The sequence below is a fragment of the Ctenocephalides felis genome, unplaced genomic scaffold, assembly GCF_003426905.1.
Source record: "Ctenocephalides felis isolate EL2017-DRISC unplaced genomic scaffold, ASM342690v1 CF-g0.4_SCAFFOLD_00845, whole genome shotgun sequence".
NCBI lineage: Eukaryota > Metazoa > Arthropoda > Insecta > Siphonaptera > Pulicidae > Ctenocephalides > Ctenocephalides felis.
This window is the reverse complement of record NW_020536999.1, coordinates 79,501,615-79,526,441: the sequence shown is the minus strand read 5'-3', so window position 1 is coordinate 79,526,441 and position 24,827 is coordinate 79,501,615. Positions and strand designations below refer to the sequence as shown.

The window sequence follows — 24,827 nt, the reverse complement described above, 5'->3', positions numbered from 1 at the left end:
AACTACTTTCAAATATAATTATCACAATTTTTATTATCGATTATTTAGTAATCAATTTTTTTTAATATGTTTTAGTACTATTATTAGAGGTTCTCCACAAATTTTAGTGTAGCTATTTTGATCTATTAGTATGTATTATGATGTGCGGTGTATTAATAGAAGCTCTTTTATTTTTGCCATTCTGATCTAATATTGTGAATGTATGTATGTATTATGATGTGCGGTGTATTATTAGAAGCTCTTTTATTTTTGCTATTGTGATCTACTATTGTTAATGCATGTATGTATTATGATATGCTGTGTACTATTAGAAGCTCTTTTATTTTAGCTATCCATGCTTCATGATTGTTTATCCTCATAATCTTCCTTATTAAATTAACAATTAAAATTAAAGTTAAATTCCATTAACATTTTGGCCTGCAGGTTAGTCATAATGACCAAAATAATGTCTTCCTTATTTAGCCCATAATCAGCTGTACCAACTTCTTTATAAAACAGAACTTTGAACTTTTTCTCAAGTTGCTTCTCTCTGACCCATATTCTCACGCTTACTTGATCATTAGGATTTCTGTATGTCATGTGTGGTGGTGAAACACGTTTTTTGATGTACTATATATCCTTTCTTGTGATCAAGGAAGCCCTGCGGGGTAGCACATTATCATGTGCAGCACTACGTATACTGCTTATAATAACATCATCTGCAACTCCAGCCAGAATTTTATCTGTAAAAATTATAATATTAATTTTATAGTATTAATAAATCAATAATTCATACATGTAAATATATACATAAGTATGTATGGATGCGTAAATTAATACACAGTAATGTATGAATGTACCTTCAATTATCTTTTGCAAATGTTTGTCGAGTGGAATATATTTTGCAAGATTCTCGTGTCCCACATGCGTCTTCCAGTGCATGGCTTTAATTACACCATCACTATAATGCGTAGTACAGATTCGAGAAGGACACGCCTTTCCGATTTTTTTGGATGCCCTTGAAATTTTCCCTTTTCTCTTTTTATTGCAACTATATGAGCGGTGGCAATCGTAAAAAATAATTTTGTTCCCATCTTTAATTTTGTACCCAGACTTATCTATTACATATCGAGTAACATCCCTCTGCTCAATTTTATTTTCCATCATTGAAAATCTATATAAAAATACCAAATAATAGAAAAGTGCATTGACAAAGTCTATAATAGAAAATGAACAAACCGTTAAAAAAAGAAAATGTCATTTCTTCATGCTCGATATGGATGGTGTGATCAACCTCGATATGTTGTTGTAAGCCATTGTATCTGCAAAGCACCCTTTGACAATTCTCAAGAGGGCACAAGATCCTAGATTTCCTTGAATTGTTTGTTCTACATACTGTAAAACAGTACAAACGTAACAGTCGTAATATCCATAAGAAATGAAATAATAATGTAGATTATGTAAACATAATTGAACCTTAAAATAGTGAATAAGCAAAGCTATATACTCTAAACAATGAATGAAATTAAAAGAATAACCTAACCTAAGTGCAAATCAGTAAAAAGTGCATAAAACTAAGCTTATAACTAAAGTGATATACCCTAAAATGAGAAAGTTAAGTGATACCCTAAGATGCGAAAACACGTAATGAAATAAAACACGAATAAAGAATAAAAAATATGAGATGAACGAGCGATATTGTCTCGGACGAGCACACAATAAGCACAATCGTAACAGCGAATCCAACATAGAAAAGTTGAAAGCGCAGTGCAAAAGATTTGAGAAATCTGTAATTTGTTACAGCCAACTTCAGACAGCTTTCTCAGCACTTTTTTATCCGGTGTTTAGAAACTCTTCTGAAAAGCTCATCGGTTCTTTCAAGAGCATCAAGTTTTGGAAAATAAACTCTGTTTTGAATATAATCACCATCAGTTGTGCATTTAGTACAGCTATTGTACTCAGTATGTCCTTTTATTTGAAAAATTAGACTTTGCTGGTACCTCACACAAAAAGTATTTTATAAAGCATTTGAAATGCTTTTCCTTATATGTAAGTTTTCTCTGCACAAAACGACTGCCTCTTCAATTAAATCATTTAAGTAGTTGTCAGCATTTTTCGGTTTTTCCTAACCACAATATATTCCAATAACAAATACATATTTAGATGGTATTACAGAGCCTAATATTGGCCATAATTCTCTTCTAGAAGACCTCGATAAAGGCAAACCATCAACCGATATTGCTAAATTTGTATTATTGTCTTCTGGATTTCTTTTATTCAAGCACTCTTTAATTCCATTGGACAAACCAAAATGGATATACCCGCCAGGTGATACAATCCTACTTTTCGATAATCTTTCAGTTTTCAATAATGTCCTACTATCCTGAGGTAAATTTTTTGCTCGCTTACTCAATTGCTTTAAGAGAGCTGATAGAGCATTATGTTGAGCATGGTACAACATAGCCCATTTTTTGAGAAAATCTGAAACACTATCTGAGTTTTTACCTTCCTGAAGATTGTTTTCTGGAGAGGCAGTCGATGGTGCCAAACTATTATCCAAATTATTTATAATTGGTGGTTCTGGACTACTGTTAAAAGTCATAGAAGAGCCAGTCGATGGTACCAAGCAAGTTACTATCAATATTGTTTATTATTGATGGTTCTGGGCACGTGTTAACGTCACAGAACTTTTCGACGACGTGCGATAACATCGGTTACATCTTTATTAACTCGCCTTCGAAATTGTCTCTTTGAAATAAGTCCAACACTTGAATTTTCTTGGTGCCATATTATAAGAAAAATATATTTTTAGGTTCCCGACTTCAGTGAATATTAAAAAAATATTTAATGATATTATTATTTAAATATTAGTATAATTTAAATATTATAAGAAAGCAAACATAAACTAACTAATTCACAAATAATCACTACTAGTGCAGTAAACGGAGCGTTTTAGGTCGGACTTTTTTTACTGTGCTCCGAATTGAATGAAATTTTGGAATTAGGTTCATCTTACTCTCCAGTTCAAAAGTGAAAACAATTTGGGTTGCGCCATCACCCCTCGGGGGAATGACACCCCCTTCTCAATTGTTCGGAAATCGATAGAACTAATTATAAGAAAAAAAATTTATAGTTTTTCAAAAAAAACTAATATTTTTCAAGTTAATGGCCACTAAAAATTCATATATTTTTGGCGTTTTTCTTCGTTTTTTTGCAAATATCTCCTAAAATATACATTTTAACAAAAATCATGTTATGAACAAAATAATTTCAATAAAAATGTTAATAAATCGGTATTACATAAACTGTTCTAGGAAAAATATTAAGCAAGATTTGAAAGAGCAAAGTCGTTTTTTATTTCGTTCAAGATTTAATTGTTGTATTTAAAGCCATCTAGTGGCGAGGTTTTACATTTTATGCATTTCAGTGAAATTGGGTTTTATAGTGCTCAACATAAGATTTAAAATGAGTACTGTGAGTGAGCTATCATGCAAATAAGAAGCATTTACGAAGATTTTTTCTTTTAAATCATATTGTTTAATGAGCGCCATTTCCACCAGAATTAAAGTAATTCACATCATCTAGAATTCACTTCATTATAGACATCTTGATGGATTCTTGCAGATTCACTACTTTAGTACAAACTATTTTCAGTAAACTCACGATTTCCCTTTATCTTTGGAAAAATTGCATATTTTTATAGCTTGGCTTTCTAAAATATCTTTAGCTTTTTTTCGACCATCATTGATTAATTTTTTGTTGTTGCTTAATGACAAGAGGTACCATCTTCAGTTTCTTTATCTGAAGTATCACTGACACTGCTAGGTAAAGAACTCGCTATGTGTACTTATTGTATCAGTATTTTCAATTCCTCTTCTGTTTCGACCTGGTGAATGGATTCTTTAGGCAAATCAGATGTTTTTAAATCCAATTTCATCTTTGATCCAAAGATAGCTTCATATAAGGAGATTGCTTAACACTATTCCTACCGACTTTTCACTTATCCTATTCCTACCGCAGCCTGTTAAATGACCGGTCTTCCACAATTGATGTGTTTTAATATAGTAAGTAAATTAATAGTCATTATAAAGATCGAAAAAAACATTTATTCAATTCTAGAATACATAATCTATAATTTATTAATTTTTATCACATTTTTTACAAATGGTTTTCTCAACTGTGCATTTTCCGCATACGAACTTTTTACATTTGAGGCAGATTTTGTTCGTCTTATTATTTTTACACAACCTAATCTGACATGTTTTACGTTCGCGATTACTTGTACTTTGACTAGCGATTGCGATGGGTATTATTTCTTTTTTTTTATTTTACTGTTGATATTCTAGGGCCAGTTCTTCTGCCAACTGGAACAGAAATTGTTGTCTTGCAATTTTTTCTCCCGTGGTTTCTTGGTATAACACCCATGCATTTATTCCGGCTAAATCCAAGATATTAAAAAAAACTTGCAAAGGCCATCTCCGAGATTTAGATTTTACTACTCATCTACTCCGTACTTGGTCCGATTATACAATTGTATTGTTTCCGGTTTTTGTTTGTCATTGTGTTCAACTTGCACGGAGTTATGCATTGAGCCGAGTATTATAACTTTCTTTCGTGGCTTGGCTTTATAAATTGTCAGCATAATATTATCTGAGCAAAAGAGTTTGGTGGAGAATAGTGCCATGTCGTCGTTTTTCAATTTCGCCAGTCTCGGTAGATCTTTTCTATTTGCCCGAATTGTTCAACGATCGTAGTTTTCTTAGCTAAAAGTTTTTTTTGCTAAAGATAAGCTTGTGAAAAGTTATCAGTGGTGAAAAGTTTAAAGAGGAACTGAGGGTGCTCTACTTTCATCTTTGCCCAAATATGGGAATCCGTTTACTATATGTTTACTATTTACGTCGGAAGCTAACCAAAATTTTATACCGAATTTGTCTGGTTTATTAGGCATAAATTGAGTGAATCTACATCTTGCATTACATCTTTTGTTGGAAACAATTGCTCGTCTATAGTAATATATGGACCGGGTTTGTAACAATTTTGACTGTTGACAATAAACTTGTACCAAACATCGGATATCATCGCAAATTTATCACTTTGTAACCGTTGGCTCCGTTGATTTTTGTCGTCAATATATTTCATGATCTCTATAAAATTGTGTCTACTCATAGTATTAGTAAAAAAATGCGGACCCACTTTTTATTCCACAAAAGTGCTATGTCTATATTTTTTGCTTCATATGCTCCGCGTGCATATAGATTTGCAAAATACGCAAGTAATTTTTCCGTAGATAGTTTCCATTTACGCCTCTGCCTCCGTGCACTTTTTTATTTCCGATTGAACTATTATCAATTATCAATGAAAATGCCGTCCTAACTTCACCCTTCAAAATATTATGTTTACTGTACCCCGTCGGGACTGATGTTTCCCTGAAAATTTTGTGAACACTTGCTCTTTCAGGATTAAATCCTATTTGTACTTCCTGCCAAACAGTTCCATCCATCGCAATTGCTCTTTCATCTTGAATATTATGAGGGAGGCATTATGAGGGGTATCTACATGTCTACAGGGTCCGGCACTCGAAGTGTAACCAATTGCAAGACCCATAAATTCAGTTTGGAAAATCAATTTTACTCGATTCAAAGTACAAAATGTGTAAAAATAATACAAAATTTAAGAACATTCACTTTTGCTCGACATGACCACCTTTTGCTTTGACTATGGCCTTTAGACGGTCTAAAAACAAATCGCATTTGGCCGAACGTGACTTGCAGGTATTTTGGCCCACTGGCGGATAACGGTTTTTTTTAAAGCCTCGAGACTGATGTACCCCTTAGTACGGACCTTGCTCTCCGAAATGGCCCAAAGAGAATAATCCATAGGATTCGCGGACGTTTTGAAGTTTGTTGTTTTTCAGCCATTCTTGGTTCACTCGAGCTTTATGATATGGTGCCAAGTCCTGTTGAAACGTCCGTGGTCTGCCACCGAAATGTTTATCTGCCCATGGCTTCAAAGCAAGCTTTAGAATACTTTACCGAAAGTATTGCGCATTTACCTTGACGCCAGGCTCGATGAAAACGATTGGAGATCGCCCATCTGCGGTTACAGCGGCCGAAACCATTATCTGTGGCGGGTGTTGCCTCCTGGTGGCCAATTGATGCCTCATATTCTTGTCTGAAATCAGTTAAGTAAACCCTATCGTTTTGAGAGTTTACGAATTGCGCAATTGTGAAATTTTTTTCGTCGAAAAACACAATGTTCGGAAATTTACCACTTTCGGCCCGGCGAAGCAACTCCTTAGCTCTCTGAAGTCTCACTTGCTGCTCCTTCGGCGTAAGATCATGTGCCTTTTGGATCTTATAAGGCTTGACCTTGAGATTATTTTGCAGTATGCGGCGGATGCTACGGTCAGATATGTTAAGTTCATTTGCCATTTGATTGGCACTTCGTCGGGGATTTCGCTCGAGTCGCTTTCTCACTTCTTTGACCATCTCATGTGACGTTGCAGTCTTTTGGTGACCACCTCCATGACGTTTTGCGATGCTACCAGTTTCATTGTAACCAGTTATGGTGCGATAAACAAAAACTTTCACTTTAAGGTGCATGAGCCCTCGAACAATCGCTGGTTGTGATTTTCCAGCTAAATATAATGCAATCACACTGTTACATTTGAAATCCATTACTAATTTCTTTTTTTCGCATTCACTGTCGACAAAATACTTTTGTGCGCTTATAAACAATACACCAAACTATCATTTAGCTAACTTACTGACAGTTGGTACCCGTGCATCAGCTACGCGAGCGGTTTGAAATTCGTTACACTTCGAGTGCCGGACCCTGTAGTTCTTTCGTCTACTCACAATCGAAATATTTTCTTCGCTTTCATCAGTGTTCGAGTCAGTTTCAGAGTTTTCGAGGTAAGATACATTAACTGTACCATTCTCACTCACAATGGGCTTATTATTGCACGATATTGGACATTTTACTTCCAATTACTTCTTCACAAAAAATCCGTCGTTGACAAATTTATCTGGAGTACAGCACAGCCATGATTGAGTGATACTACAAGCCCAGTCCTTGCAGACTGAGACTTCGACAATTTTTTGTACTCTTCTATAGCCTTTTATTATTAGTTTTTTTCCGCATCTTGATTGTGCATGTGCTTTTTGACTTGCAGAAATGATGTAACGTCAATTCGCTTATATCATTTTTATTCTTGTCCAATTATAATCTTAAACATTTTTTTAAATAACTTTCGCAACACTACTACTAACACTAAGAGCAGTCTGCACAATCTGTTTACTTACTTCGATTCCATAACATGCTTCAATATCCATCCATAAGGGTACGTAAAAACTCATTGAAAGTTTATAATTATCATCACTGTCACTTCACATTTTCACAAAAACTGATTTAACACTATTGAATTTTAACAAACAAAATATTTTGAACGATTTACGCAAATAAAGACGCGGCGGTGATATTGTTAATGTTACCTACATAGCGATCGACTACAACATTGAATCATAATTCTTCGCCAGAAAAAAGTGCAAGGGTATTTAGGACATGCTTAGAGCAGATTTAGTAACGTAAAGTCCGTAAAAAGGTTTAAGATTTTAAGAACTTAAAGCGTTTAAAAAGGTATACGTCAAAATATCGAGGTGTAATTTAAGGTTACATATTTAGTAATGTTGCTTTCTATCCTGAAATATTATGTGTATATATATATAAACATACACACACATATAGAAACATACCAATAATAAAACATGTTTTATTTTTTATTTATTTTTTAATCTCTTATTGGAACAACATTGCCAATACGTTTTCTCGGGTATTGTGATATCTTTCAAAAGATATTATTTCAAATTAAGTTTATTTATTTATTTACCATGTTATCACCAGGTGCATAAAAGTGTTTGGGAATCTATATTAATAGGAAAAAAAAGATGATTTGCTTATACATATAGAAGAGATGAGAATTTATTATGTTTATTATGTGAATCAATAGTTTAGATACTCTTGAAATCTTTTGAATCGATAGCTATCAAATATTAATCATCACATTTAAATTTATTTAATTTTCTAAAAATAATATCTAATTTATCTAGATATTGGAATCCACTTTGTAAGATGATAAGTAATATAATAATGTTATTAATTACCTTAAAATAAGCCTATATGCATATTTCATTATTAGAGAACATTATTATTATAATATTATATTATACCTTTTACTGGATATGCAACTGCTAAGGACTTAATGTGCTCCTCAGAGAATTCTCGAGTGGTCACTATTTCTGAGTCACTGCACTGAGACGCATCTGCTTGCTCCAAAACCTGAAACTCATCCGCCTGCTGAAAATTCACTGGAGACTCAACTGTAACTTCAGATGGATTTTCTTCCACATACTAAATCATCTCCACGTCAAACGCATTATCAAAAATTGTTGCCTCAGCTCGCAAGCCTGCGTCCATATTTTTTTTATTAGTAATACTCGCCAACTGTAGTTTCTTCTTATTCTGCCGCATTTCATAATTTTGTTGAATGACTTCCTCAACAAAAACTTTGCTTGGAGGAACATCCAAACGACCGTCCACCGTTACGGTCAGCGAATTTAAATGCTCAGTATCTTCTAAAATTCAATATTTCTGTGATTAAATATACATGTTAACTCTATCGCTGCATTGTCTTGCATTGCAGACCAGTGGTTCCGAAACTTATTTCGTCTACCGCCCAGAAAAAATATTCCACAGCGCCCCCCTATTTTTTTTTCATTTCAATAGCAATTAATAAGGTATATAAAAATTATTGTATCTGTAAAAGATAAATTGACAAATAAGAAACCAACTTTGATAGAGAACGCTATAAATCATAAAACATTCAGAAAAAAATTGCACTATCTAATTTTTCAGATATATTACGGGTATATTTGTAATGAAATGCAATTGCAATTGGTACATAACTGCTGACAGAAAGGTTTTTCTGATTTATTTATTAAAATAATGGACGTTATCAAAATTAATCTTTTACTCTTTCAAAAAAAGGTTGTAAAATAACATCATAGTTTGAAATTATAAAACTACATTCAAAATAAAAATACAATCATTAAAATTTTAATATCAGGGATGATCTTAGTGTGCTGCTACCAATTTATCAATTTAAGTATGAAAGTAAGAAGTAATCTTAAATCACCACGATCGACTATTTGTAATCGGTTTCTTTTATTTGTTAATAAATTAGTTGCAGCGCTGAATCCACGTTCCACTTGTAAGTATGATGATGGAAATGCAATCAGACATTTTTCAATGACATACCAAATTTGTGGGTAAGTGTATTACTTTACTTCTGGCCGTTATTATAAGTTCTTCTCCCGACTTGGCGCAATCATTAATGAAATATTATACGATGCAAGCAAGCCATCGCCGTCTTGAGAGGTTGTGGTTGAAAAGAGTTTTGCCACTGTCGGTTGTTGTATAAATTTTAGTGTACGAAAATAACTTAAATTTTTATCTATTTTATCACCATGAATTTTAGTCAAATGTTCTTGTAGTCTAGAAGATTTCATAGCTTTATTTGAAAAAGTTTTCTGACAAATCAGACACATTGGCAATGTAATATTCACAGGCGATTCAATAAAGCCATATTTCAAATATTCGATATTATATTGTCTACATTTTTTTTTGGTTCAGCCATTATTATCTGTAGAGAAAATACCTTTTACAGAGGTATTGAATAAAATATAATATATATGATACCATTAATTGTCAAGCATATGTAATTACAACAGCAATAAAACCTACCAATTATAGTGACACTATTTATTTATTATCTATAAAAGAACCCGTCAATAATAGCGATACATCTAATGCGGTGAATTTATTTGCGAATTGGAATATGCATATATGTTTAGATAATATGAACTAAAATATCATCTTGGTATAATTCAGTGTTAATGTTTATAATTCATTTATATATAATATTAATATTATAATATTTTTTTACTATTGTGCTTTAAACGCCCCCTACAACTGAGCATCGCCCCCTAAATGCACCAAAGTCCTTTACCGTTTCCGTGGTTTGCCGCCCACTTTGGTAATCACTGGTCTAGACTGACTCTAAACGTATCGTATAGTCTTTTCTTTACATATTCCAAATATCTATTTTTGTAATCATGGAAGCTCTCAGTGGTAATTCTTTATTATAACAAGCTTCACATATGTTGTTTATAATGAAGTCATCATCTACGCCAGCCTCAATTTGTTCTGAAAAAATTATATTAAGAATAAATTATTAACAACAATTTCATACATGAAACTAAATAATATTTAACTATACCTTTGATGTTATTTATCAAATTTTGGTTCAGTCGCACATATTTTGTCAAATTTTCATATCCCACATGTGTCTTCCAGTAATCAGCTTTAACATGTCCGTCATTATATATCTTGCATATGATTCGTGAGGGACAAGCATGTCCGATTTTTTTGGTACCCCTTGAATTTTTTTCTTTTATTTGATGTGTGTAAGACCGATTGCAATTAAAATACAGGATGGTGCATTCATCTTTTGTTTTGTGTGCTGCGGTGTCCTTCACATATTAGGTAATATCGTTCTGTTCCGTTTCCGTTTTCCAGCTGTAACAATCTACAGCAAAAGTTGTAATTACAGAAAAGTGTGTTGTGTTGAAAATCTCCATAATAAAAAGTTGACAAACCATGAATTGAAGAAAAAAGCTTTTGTTCTTGTTCAATATTAATTTGATGATCTGACTCAATATGATTATGCAGGGAACTGTACCGCGTATAGGCCTTCCCACAATTCTCAATGGGACAGGTAATTCGAAGAGCCCTTATAGATCCTATAAATTGTCAATTATTGTAATTTTTGTGGATGTAATATTAAACATATTTAAATAGTATTTATATTTCAATACCTGTAAACACCTTCCGAGAGTGCAGCGATAAAATATTATTTGATGTGGGTCTTGTAGGGGTCGTTTGTAAGAATGTGGGCGTATGTAGAAGGAATAGGTGACGAAGGAAGAGCATTTGATAGAATGCTTATGGAAGGAATTAGAGAATAAGGCAAAGCATAAGAATGAAGTGCAAGAGATGTTTCAGGATTAATTCTAAAATTATTGTAAAATGTGCGGTGGATATTGGAGTCTTGTAAAGAAATATTGGGAGTTGATCAATGAAAGGTTTCAATGTGCCTTTGCGAAGAAAAAGGAGTATGTAATATCTTTGGGCAAAATGTTCATTGAAAATTTCTGTAAAACTATTTTGGCTGTTTTCCATTTATTAATCTGATGTGGCGGGAAAGCGAACTACTACAGCAAAAAGTTTTGGAGCAATGAACACATTGCTTTTTCTCTTTCATGCTGAATGAAAAAATAACCTAACATAACGTAATGTATTATTAAAAAAAAATCTATGTAAACCTAACCCAACGTAACCTATTATTAGAATAAAACTTATGTAGAAAATAGAATGTAATCAAGAAAGTAACTAAAAACGTATGAAAATCTATCAAATATGTAATCTAAGCAAATCTAATGTAACCTAAGGTAACATATAAAAACATATCTCTTATATGAATAATAATAAAAATCTGCAATAATACCTACTTCTAAACCTATCTAAATAGTGAAAAATGTTGATGAAATATAAAGTAATCAGTAATAAAGATACCTTAACTTATACCTTAACCTTAACCTATATAGAATGTAAAAAGTAATAAAAACACTAACGAAACAAATAATTATTTTCTATAATAATTATGGCAAACGCACGATTAAAATAAAACATATATGTACTAAAAAACATAAATAATTCACAAAATAACAGAAAAAGAAAAGAACCAAAAACACACCGGAAAAGGAATGGATAAACTAGAGTATGAAGCAGATTAATCACAAAATAAAACATAATAACGATAAAATCCCATTGAGCATGCAGCAAAAGTGAAACACTTCGGACATATAATACAGCAAACTTCACACCTCATTTTAGGCATACTGAGTATGCTGCGCGATGTCAAACATGTGCCAAAGATTTTGACGGTCGTGGCTTGTCGCATGGTCGTGAAATTTTCGAAGTTATATTGAAATGCATTAGTAGTTTCTTATTATAAAAATAAATTAAATTAAAAAATATGCAACCCAAGTCTCATACTCGCAGTTATAAATTTCGTTATTTCGTTGAGATTGCAAATAGAATGAAAACATTATTCATTACTATTTATTATTATTCTCTTAAGCATAGTATTTGGTATTATTAATCATCTATAAAAAAGATGTTTTATAAAAATATGATATGTTTATGGATCACTCCATTGGAATTTTTGCATGTTTCCCAACATCTGTATTAAGAGGAAATACAACATATTTTTGAATAATTTCAGTTATGGGTCATGTTAATAAATCTGATGTTTCACTCATCATATATTCCCCAATTAGATTTGCATGGATGGTCATACAAATCTTCTTTCACTTTAAATTCTTCACCTATTATTGCTAATTGATTCTGTTTTGAACAGAAAGCCACATTAATTAAATTGACAATTTTACCATTACGTAAAGCGCAAAATGAATGGATCTTTTCATTAACATTGAATGTAAAATCTGAACTACAATGCTGAGGATATACTATACTATACTTATACTGAGGATTAGATAGCATAGACTTGTCAGAAACTCTAGGCGTAGCTTCAGACTTTACATTTTTCCCTATAAAATATTCTTTTGCCTTAAATTATCCTTTAATAAATTTGATGGAATGGTTTCTCTGACTTCCATATGTATTTTTCAAGACCTGCATGTAATTTTCAAATTTAGAGGCTCTAAATGAATCTAAGCTAAGTATAATATATTATGTATATTATGACTTACATTATGATCTCCATATAAAACCCTAAAACTTTCAACAAAATAATGAAGTAGCTGCCCAACATAATCTAAAAGATCAATTAATAACGTATTGCTACATCAAATTTTAATAGCAATATGTAAAGTAAGAATTTTTTTTATAATAGTCATTCGAAATATGAGACTTCAAAACTACTGGCCCACAATACAATAATAATTGTCTTAATTCTGTAGCTTTTTACGATCTCACATATTTCAATGATCGAGGCTTTCTAGCAAATTCATTGGGTATATAAATCTTTAAGCTGCATAAAAAATTGGAAATGTCATTAGTTTTAGCATATGGCAAACGAATTGGAAACTCATCTTCAGTCCACAAAAGCAGCAATGTCTTAATTGCTCCTATACAAGTTAAATGAATATAGTCATTAGTAACTAAACCAATGTACGGTATTTCAAGCAATCTCGTATGGCCATTGTGGTATTCTTTCAACCTGGATTTTAGTTTATTCCTTAAGTTATTGTATGTGTTCTTATTCGATCGAAAGTGAGTTGACTGCCATTTGCGTCTTGCTTTTTTTTTCTGAGATTAAATTTTTAATTTCAAAAGACAGAGCCATTTGCGTCTTGCTTTTCTTTTTTCTGAGATTAAAGTTTTAATTTCAAAAGACAGAGGTTGATCCTGCTGAACTGTTGTTTCTGGAGTGGCAGCTAAAGCTGCATCATGAACGGTTTTATTAAATTTGTCACAGTCAACTTCCGATGAGTTTTTAAGACTAATTTTGAGATTAGTATTGTTTTGCCGCGGTATAGTTCCCAGTTTGTTTTCCTCCAATGAAGTCTATAAGGATTACAAACATTGATAATTGAAGAACAGATAGTAGTAATTATAGGTAAGTGATCTGAAGAGAGATCGTAGCTTGAATGAACATCTGTGTACCTTGAGTTTAAGCCCTTCATTATGAAGAAATTCAATAAATCGAGATTTTCAATAACTTCATACAGTTTTCTTCCTTTTGTATTAATCAGTCTTTATCTCCAAAATGTGTGCTTACTGTTAAATCTCCACCAACTATAAACTTATTTCCAAGAGATTCAAAGAATTCTGAAAATTGTATATTAGTAATTGTGGTGGACAATATACGGCAAAAATTGCTATTGCAAAAGATGACCTTTTTACTGTGATGGATGTTGCTTGTAAATAATCTTTATTTATTTTTTATATTTATTTATATTTATATTTATATTTACGGATACAGGAATAAATTTAATAATTACAGAAAATAAATTATCCTAATTGAATTAAGTATAGTAAAATACAACTATTAAACAATATTATGCCTAACATTAGTAATATCTAATACAATAACTTGAAGAAAAAGAAAAAATGCAATAAAATTCAAATAGTTTAATTGTTGTAGATCTTGAGAGTCTTCTTATGGTAAAAAAAAATCCTTGAAATATCCGTTATCAATTTTTATTTGAGTCTCATATCTGGAAAATAAAAATTAAGAGCAGTATCAAAAAAGAATATACAATATGAAAGTAATTGTAATGATAAAATACTTAAAGTAGGAAAATGTAAAATAATTTAGAATAAAAATTAGAAAAGGTATTGAAAAGGGAAAAAAATTTTAACTGTTGCAAAAAAAAAGTATTAATTAGTAACAGTAGGCATTTCATTATCAAAATAATGTTTGATATCGAAATTGGCAAACTCAGAAGTATCGTAGAAACTTTGAGCTTTTAAAAGTTTAACAATAGTATTATGAAATTGACGATCATTCAGTTTTCTAATATGTAGTGGGAGTAGATTAAAAAGCTGTACTCCTCTTCCGTCTATGGTATTAAAAGATGTTTCAAGTTTAAAAGTAGATCCTTTTATAGTCAAATTTCTTGTTTTATAATAGGAGTTTAACATGGAGGATAGGTTGAAGCGTTCAGGATTATTCTTTATGAATGACAACGTAATTAGCAAAAATATACAGGGAACAGTGAGAATGTTATATTGTCGGAAAAGATTCCTACATGAGGATAAGGAACTGAGGGAAAAAATTATTCTTAATGCTCTTTTCTGTATTTTGAATATATCCTTTAAGGATGATGAGAATCCCCAGAATTGTATTCCATAAGCGAGATGCGAATAGAAATTAGAATAATAAATTGAGAGAAGGCAATTTAAACTAACTTTTGATTTAAGAATTCTCAACATGAAACAGGTTTTAGTTAACTTAGGTACAAGTATGGAATAAATATGATTGTCCCAGTTTAAGTTTTTTTGTAATTGGATGCCTAGAAATTTTGAGACTGAGGAAAATTCAAATTGAATGCTATTGATAGTTAAAAAATTGATCTCATGACTTATCCTATTTACTGTTCGAAAAGACATAATTTGGGTTTTGTCATTATTGAGCAAAAGATTATTAGAATTGAACCAATTCGAAATTGACTTCATAACTAGATTTAATTTATTATTTACTTCTTCTAAGGAATTGCTTTTTATAATCACACTAGTGTCGTCGGCAAAAAGAATAAATTTACAGAGATCTGTACAATTTGGCAGATCGTTTATGTAGATGAGAAATAATAATGGTCCGAGAATTGAGCCCTGAGGGACACCGAGCTTAATATTTTGTTTGTCTGAGATAATTACTGAACCACGATCATTAAGATAAACAGATATTATATTTTTCAAGTTTATAGTGATATATATTATTAAATTTAATTAAAACAGCTATACTTCCGTAAGCTGTGCAATCTGGATGAGTAGTATGATAGACACGATAATTTGGAATTACACATATCAGAAAAACGTTTATTTTGATTTCATTGAGGTATAATATTACTTTGTGTTTATGCTGCATGAACCCGTTGGAGTTCCACATGGACAAGGAATGTCCGCATTGTCATGCTCTGAAATTCAAATCACATATGCACCAATTACAAAGCGATAATCACGCTATCGTCATTAATCCTGACAAAACACCAGTTGGAGAGCATATTTTTAGTTTCAACGTACCTGTTGTTGATGATGTTGCTGGAATCATGATTTATGGTTGACAGTTGCACGACAAATTGTGATTTGTAGAAGAAATAATAATAATCCTTCTAATCTCGTTCATTGATGACAAAAATCGTTCATGTGAATATTAAATTATTGAATAAATTAAATTAAATTATAATTCAATTAAATTAAATTAAACTAAATTATTGAACGTAATAAATTTAAATGAATTTTCATGAACAAATATTACAGGAGCCGAGACAAACAAGAACGTTAGCTCAAAGGATTATTATGCGTACCAATTAAAGAAGATGTGGACTGGAACTCGTACCTGTTACGAATTCATCTACTTTGGCAAGTATTCCACTACCCAGATTGAATTGTATTTGGTAGGTGTTCATTACACATCATGATATTACCAGGTTTCCTACTCAAATACCATTTAATTTCCAGGTAATTTATTAGCACTCTTGAACCCTGGATTCTATTCACTACCGCCACATCGTTACTTAGGTCTTGAGCATCCCAACCCACTAAGGAGGATAAATGCACTACCTAGATTTTGGTATTCATATTTCCGGCAATTATATCGGGCGAATAGGTTTCATCGAAGAAATAGAGGAAGATATGTAAACGTCTCTGAACCGGCGGCGCTTGATATTGTAAGTATTAATAGAGATACAAATAGTTAGTATAATTTTATAGCGAGGAACCACTTTTCAACCTGTTTGTAAGCATTTTTAATTTTTTCATTCATAACTTTTATGTCTTTGCTTGCAACTGTCAGTTCCGTATCATCTGCAAACTGGGTTGAATAGTAACGAACCTAAAATACTGCCTTGAACAACTTTAATATCTGGTACTGCTTCTGCAATACTAAGTTTATATTGCCAGTCGACAAATTGTTGACGATTTGTGAAGTAGGATTGCATCAGGGTTAGTGGGATACCTCTCACTCCGCAATATTCAAGTTTTTTTAAAAGTATATTGTGCGGTACGCAATCGAATGCCTTACTGAGGTCACAGAACAGCACACCGCAATTTTCATGATTGTTTAAAGAATCTTGTATAAAATTAAAAAAGTGTGCTATGTCATCGAAACGTATTCAACCCCTTTCTAGACCCAAATTGACTATTGCTTGAATAGTTATTGGCTTCAAAGAAATTTTGTATTTTTGTAATTTAGGAAACTCGGGCAATATGGCGATTGGCCGATAATTGGATGCATCTTGGCAGTCTCCAGATTTATACAGTGGAATGATCCTCGCCAGCTTCATTTTATCTGAAAACTGTCCTGTAGCGAATACACGTTCACGATTTCACAGAGCCTCGAAGCTATATACTCGGCTACTGGTTTGATCATTTTGGTGATGTCTTACGTTTCTTCCGTTTAATTGCTGTAACAATTTCTCTGGAGATGTTGGCCCCAGGAAAATACTACGCCCATTGACATGTACCTTAGCTAAATAAGTTTCAGGCCTAGTCGCTGTGTCGAGCAAGTTGTTAGTTAGATTGACACAGCTACATTCCTAAAAAATAGTTAAATTCCTTTGCTGCTAGCGTTCCAATGCCAATATTATTTGAATATTTTTGACCTGTTCCTTGTTTTATTATTTACCATATAGTTTCTTGTTTATTATCTGATTTAACTTTATTCGTTACATTTCTTTGTTGACGTTCAATTTCCATCTTATTGTTATATAATCTTTTATAATGTTGAAAAGATTCTTCCAGATCAAGTCGTTGTGACTGTTTAAAAGCATCATACAGAAAATCCACGGGTTCTTTAAGATATCGTAGATTGTGTAGAAAAATATTGATTTTGTTTATTGCTTTCTTCACTCTGATTCAGGCAATTCCAATTAACTTGAGATAGTTCCGTTTTCAAAATTTTCCATATTTAGTTCATTGATTTTCCTTAATATGTGAAAGTTTGCGTTGGTAGAAGAAATTTTGATATTCATGATTAACGAATATGCTTCATGGTCGGATATAGAACATGGTAAAGTATCAATTATGAATTGGTCTGATTGTAAGTTTGTAAATGTTTTATCCATACAAGTTTTAGAGTTCACGTTGACATGGGTTGGTTTTATCAATTTATGTTTCAGTCCGAAAGTAGAAGCAGAATTAATTAGCGCACTTTTATCATTAGAATCTTTTAAAAAATCCACATTCAGGTCACCGTATATGATGATATTAGTTTTTGAGTCAAAAGTGTTGAATTCAAAGTCGAATTTAGCGACCTGTAATTAACAATAATAATTGTTCGCTTGCAAGCTCATCATATTGCACTACAATGTTATTTAATTCTGCGCAGTCAAGGTGATTTCGGCAGAATATTGCAACTTCGACATGTATGTGTTCACTACGGCAATAACTGCTAATCAGACGAAAATCCATTTGTTTGACATTTAACCAGAGTTCTGTCAAAGTAGGTTAATATTATTTAAAAAAACTGCTGATTTATTTGATAAACATTGAATGTTCAGACCAAGTATATTTATATTATCTACTTGCCGTTGCTTGGTTGCTTTTGAAGTCTGAAGAAAAAACGATCCACGCATACTCCTTGAAGCCATAATTCTAGCGATTTAATTATTTCTAATTCTGTATCCAAATACATTGAATGATGAATATACTTTTGGATGTTTGGATGCAATTTTTTCACATGTTACATTTTCGAAATTTTTATCCCGCAGGTAATTTTTTAATTGTTCTTCTGTTGTTTCTGGCGCCAGTCAAAACACATGCAGATGCGCTTGCTTTGCCACATCTTTTATCAAGGCCTCTGCATTTGTGCCTTCGATAGTTATATCCTTTCGCTTTGTCGCTTTCTTTTTTTGGACCAAGATTCAATTTGGTTCATCTGTTACATTCTTATGTCTCAGCGTCAGATGGTAAAGATAGATGCCACGATATAGCGGAACGTTTTAATTTTCCGCTTTTCCAGTTTTTAGAGCAGTTGCTACTGCAGCAGTAACCTGTTCATTTGAGATTTTGCTGGAATCTTGGTCTTGCTGACATTCGATTTCTTCTCATTCAAATGTTTTTTGAATTATTCAAATCGGACGCTCCGTTCTCTTAAAAACTGAGTTACCGTTTGTGGTACTTTTTACCCCGGATCTTCGAAACGGCTAGACCTGCCCATGCCAAAAACTAATCAACACGTCTCCTTATCAATATGAATCGGATGTGTTTTGAATTATTCAAATCGGTTGATCCGTGTTTCCGAAATCGTGGACGAAAATTTTTGTACGCACACACACATATACATCAATTTTTTCTAAGGTATGCCAAAATGTTCAGAAACCTTCGAAACTTAAAAATATATAAAAATTTTCATTTTCGATTTTTTTGCGTTTACTTTAACTTCCTGCAGTTAATATAGAAGAACACCTGTAGCCTTTTATTTTTATAAATAATTTAATTAAATCTACATTAAATTTAAATGATGCTTGTAACATTACAATTAAATATTATTTACAATAACAATGAATAAAAATTTTAATAATATTGACAGTATTACAATATTTACAAATTGTTCAAACTTTTCAAATAATTTTCTATTTTTTACGAAATGTTCCATCATAAAGTACTCTGTATACCACTGTAACATCTGTATTTTTTCATTTTCATATTAATGACAACAATTTCAAATTATTGTTATATAAAATATATGTAATGCATGTAACATTATAATTTCTTATTTATAACAATACCAAGTAAATGATGAAGTTGAATTTGGCGCCGTTGACATTTCGCCTCCGTTGGCCGACCTGCGTCTCGTCTAGTGGTGCATCTATTCATATTACTCTGTGGTCGTGCTTATTGTTAGCTCAAGTCACAAGTCACGTGTGTCGTGCCTCGTGCGTTTATTGTAATTTGTGAAGCAGGAAAGTGATTCAGCAAATGTAAATGCAAAAGTAGAGACAGAGAAAGCAGGTAAAATAGTGATTTTAATTGTGTTAAATAGAGTTTAATCTGTGCTTCACATTAGTTTTGATGTTTAGTTCGATTTTGTTTAAATTCAGTGCTTTGATCCAATTGGGCGATAAAATTATTTGCAGGTATTTTGTTAGTATTATAATTGATTGATAATTTTGCTTGCTGATTTAACACGCGAAAATTGCAAAACATTAGACAGCATTCTATTCTGCATTGGCTTTGATTTTATATGTGAAACAATCGTTAATAACGCTCGTGTTTCTTTTTGTTTAATATTTTAAAATACGCTATTTAATTTTAAACTAAATGCTCGTCTTATTTGTGATGATTTGTTGTTTATCGATATCGTATCAATTTCAGAGAAAGGATATGGTTGATGCACATGTTATTTTTATTTTCATTTACATTCATTTATTTTTTCTCTTTTTTGAGACTGCTTCAAAATAATATTTTTATTACTATATATAAATTATTATAATATTTTGTAATTTCAGATGGAGGTAAAGAAATACTGTTGAACATTATGGAGGGCTATGTGAATGTTTCAATGAATTATCTTATATTCGAGAGCTATATGAGGTGACTTGAGAAAAAAATCTTGACAAGTAAGTACATCCATGTTTTTTCTTGCGATGGATATAATCCTGATTAGGACGATTACATATACCATGTTCTACGAAACATTTTGAGGCACATGTTGACAGTAGTCGATTAATAAAATTCAATTTTTGTACCGTATCCTTTTCCAACAGCTCATACTTAACCCATTTGCATCAAACAAATAAATGAGTTATGAGTTTGAGTTATCACCAAATGTTTTTTTGATTACACGGTGCTTATAATGCCAAAAGCGTGGATGTGCTAGCTTCAATGAAATAGTCTATACAAGTGCCTCTTACGTATGAAAACAAATCTTATATGGTTTATATTGCAAGAACTATTGCATGTTTGTTTTTTCTTAATAATCACATATGGTGCCAAGGCATCACCTGTTGGTGATACAATCCATTGTGCATTGGAACTGATTTCTATAATAGATCAGACAATATTGATGTGGCTTGTTTTTATATTTCTCTGTCGTGTTGATAGTAACGTTCGATTTAATCATTAGATCTTCTGATAAGAACATCCAAATCAAGAGCACTTTTTTTTTCAAAACTCTACTTTTCATTCGTTTGTAAAAACTTTCAAAATACATATTGGTGTTAATTCCTAATTCTTTCCAATAACAGTAAAACCAAGTAGTTGTTCTTTGCAGGAAGCGTTTTTTATAATAGTTCACAAATAACTTAGTATCATCTACTTTCTGAAACTCATTCAAAAGTGTATTTATATTATGCCAGGTATTTTCCTGATCATATTTAATGCTGAATTTTTCCAGCTCTTGCATATGTGTTTATAAAGTTTATGCCGCCACACACCCATGATAGGTGTGTCGAAATATGTTAGAGCATCTTATGTCTTGAAAGTCCATATTTTAATTATGTCTACCACCTTATAAATTTTTCTTAATATATATTTTTAAACATATTTTACATAATACTGCATCCTGCCTATTCGAAAATAGTAGTGTATGTCATTGAAAGCCATAGTCATTAGTTCCATGTGTACCATCAATGCAAACTTTGTCAGTATGTGGAATATGTTTAACTATTTTAATTTTTTCATTGCAAATTGGAATGTTGGAAAAAGTTCTTTCTATGCATTAGAAGGCCTATTTGGATGATGAAATCATGCAACATAATGCAAGTTCGTACTGCTGATACTTTTCATACTTCTGTGAACTGTGACATTTGTCAAGCCCTAAAAATATAAATGTCATGGATCATATAACTACAAAACTCATTCTAATATTGTAAAGAAGAATTTGCATTGCAAATAGATTGTACTGTAAATATTTGTAATGATTACTTCCATATCTAATTAAACTGTACTTATGTTGATGTCACATGTCATAATGCGAGCTTTTTAAGCAATTTTCAAACAATTCTGTTTCCGAAGATCTTGTATTTGTTTGTACACATAATTGAAATTTTTATGAATATGATTTCCAAAATTACTATCTGTGTTATAATCCAATTTTCTTATTGATTTATTATTATTATTTAAACTCGCAATAAGTTATTAGACAAAAATATCTATGGTGTCCCCTTTGATGAATTCCAAATTTTGAATCTCAATTTGAATAACCTAAATGCAATAATATAATTCAGAAAATGTTGTGGTAACAGATTATTCACATTAAACCAATAAGTACTTTTACAGCACAGCTTTTGAAATAAATAGGATGTGTCAAAAATGAATACAAGACGCTCTGAGCAAACAAATGGTCACTTGAGGTCATTAGTCTGTTATAATTGAAAATTTAAAATATGGAAACCTAAATTAGCATTATGTGTTATCCGTTACAAGTCGTTCGATATACTATCTTCTGCCACACCAACGATCGTTGGTGTCCGAATTCTCTAACCACTTGAAAACCACTTGAAATTGAATAGTCAGGCAATATCAGATAGGAAAGGAAGGATTAGGGTCCAGTTGAAAAATAAATGTCGTTAGGAAAAAAAATATTTTATGTATGAGACGGTTTGTTTATAAAATTTGTTTTAAATTGTTATAATTAAAAATATATATATATATATATATATATATATATATATATATATATCGATGCTTTTCTGACGCAACCTCGTAACTCGATTTTTGACGATTTTGAGTTTTAATCGGAAAATCAATCACTAAATATAGACGCATAGATCTGTGAAGTTTTGTAAAAAAAAAAATCAACCGAACGTTTTTTATTGAGAAAAATACAATCACGTATCTCAATTCAGAAAAATGTGCCATGCGCAACCTCGTATCTCAGAATACATGGTGGCGTATATAAACAAGTTTCGCTGTCAGCAATGTTGTTTAGTTCAATCTTTCTAATAAAAATTATTATTCAATTAAGTTAATTGTTATTGAAACTTAATGAACGATAGTTAATAAATACATTTATTATTTACTTACCGCAAGTTATAGTAATTTTCTTAAAATTGAAAATGCAACTTTTTGCATATTTAACGTTTCAGAGGTTTCTGAATATCTTGGCATACCTTAAAAAAATGGATGTATGTGTTTGTGTGCGTGTGTGTGTGTGTGGATACAATTTTCTGTCCACGTTTTCGGGAGCAAACAGTGCACAAAAAGCAATCATTTCCTATTGAGAAAACAGAGCATCCGATTTGAATTATTTAAAAACAATCAATTTGTTTTGATGACGTGGTAATTAGTTTCTGGAAAAGACGGGCCCAGTCGTTTCAAAGCTTCCGATTCTAATGATTCAAAAAACATTTTGCAGTATAAAGAATCGATTAGTTTAGGAAAGCAGAATTTTTTTTGTCCATTTTTTTTTTATTTACAATTATTTCTTTGTTTAAATATGAAAAATGATTCGGATTTTAATTTTAATGCTAGCTAAAATTCTAAAACTCTCTTATATACTTCAAATAAATAAATTTAAATTTGCAAATTAGTTTATATAATTCTTAGAAATATGAGATATGTTCTTTTTTACTTTTATTTACATTTTATGTAAACATATATAAACGTCGTTTTCCAATTTATTCTTATATTTTGTCATTCAAATACGAATAACGAAAGTTACAGTATTTATAATAATCTATTTGAAAACATTTATTATTCCTTGCTTAAAGGCACGATGCCATGCACCACTAGTTATATTTTTATTATGTTGAGAACAAATATCACAGTAATCAACAAAAATTAAATAATTATCAATTCTTACTGACAATAAATTCTCACATGAATATCTCAAATTTTGTATTTTTTAGAGTTAGATAATGTGTCATCCGCAGATAAAAAATCATTAAATAAAGAAATAATAACAAAAAAAATAAAAGTAACAATAAAAATGATAATCACAAAGTAGTAAATTATAAATACATGAAAGAGCTAAATATCCTAGATATTGAAATACCTAAACTATGGCCAGATACTATATTGTCGTAATTATAAACTAACATATACCACAAGTTTAATAATGTTTGTTTTTTTATTAAGAATTCTTTAAAAAGTTGATCGATTCTCAAAATAAAACAATTGAAAAAAGTTATTCATGTACCCTTATTTGAAAACAGCATGGCGCAACCACGTATGTTACATTTTTTTCCGTGCGACAAACACGTATCTCAAAGAATTGAAGAAAAAATAATGATTAATTGTTTGTAATATCATACTTGTCTCAAATAATTGTCACAAGATTGAATATTTTTAAAATTTATAAAAAAAATTTTTAACAGCAGTTCAAAAATTCGTTATAAAACGTTTTTTTTGTCTCTCCTGAAAAGTAGTAGTTTCTGAGATACGAGGTTGCGTCAGAAAAGCATCGATATATATATATATATATATATATATATATATATATATATACACATATACACATCACACAAACACACACCTACATATATATAAAAACACCCGCATATAGTCACATACATACAACCATATTACATATAGACTTATACTTATAAACATACACATATATACATATACATACACAAGTACATAAAAAACTACAAAGTATTATTAAGATTTAGATACGATAAGATTTTATGTATGAGCTATTAACATCGATTCTGCAATACTTCTTTTAGATAAACCCTTTTCATAATATAATTCGTGTATTTATATATATATATATATATATATATATATATATATAAAATTAATAATACACATCTCACAAAATATCTTGTATACCGTTCACTGGCATGCCTCAGCCAGCTTTTTGTAGCCTCTGAGATGGCAAACTTAGTCTCATTGGGTAAGTTCTTTACAGTTTCTGAAATTATTTATATGTAAGCTTTATTCATAATTTACAAGATATCATAAACATAAGAATTATAAATTACCAGTGATGACTTCGAACAGCACAAGCTCGCAATACTTGTGTTTTCTTTTACCACCTGCCCAGCTAAACTCTCTAGCCAAGCCATCATCAAATATTAATTTCAACAACTGTACTG

The 24,827-nt window shown here is 31.2% G+C and overlaps 1 long non-coding RNA gene across 1 annotated transcript in view; it reads left to right on the top strand.

Annotated features, from left to right (window-relative positions):
• Window positions 1-19,694: 19,694 nt before the first annotated feature.
• Window positions 19,695-24,827, top strand: part of LOC113363764 — a 39,798-nt gene continuing 34,665 nt past the window's right edge. Inside the window, exons 1-2 of the long non-coding RNA XR_003365957.1 lie at window positions 19,695-19,794; window positions 20,292-20,402. This is a non-coding gene — a long non-coding RNA (uncharacterized LOC113363764). The remainder of the gene's footprint in view (window positions 19,795-20,291; window positions 20,403-24,827) is intronic.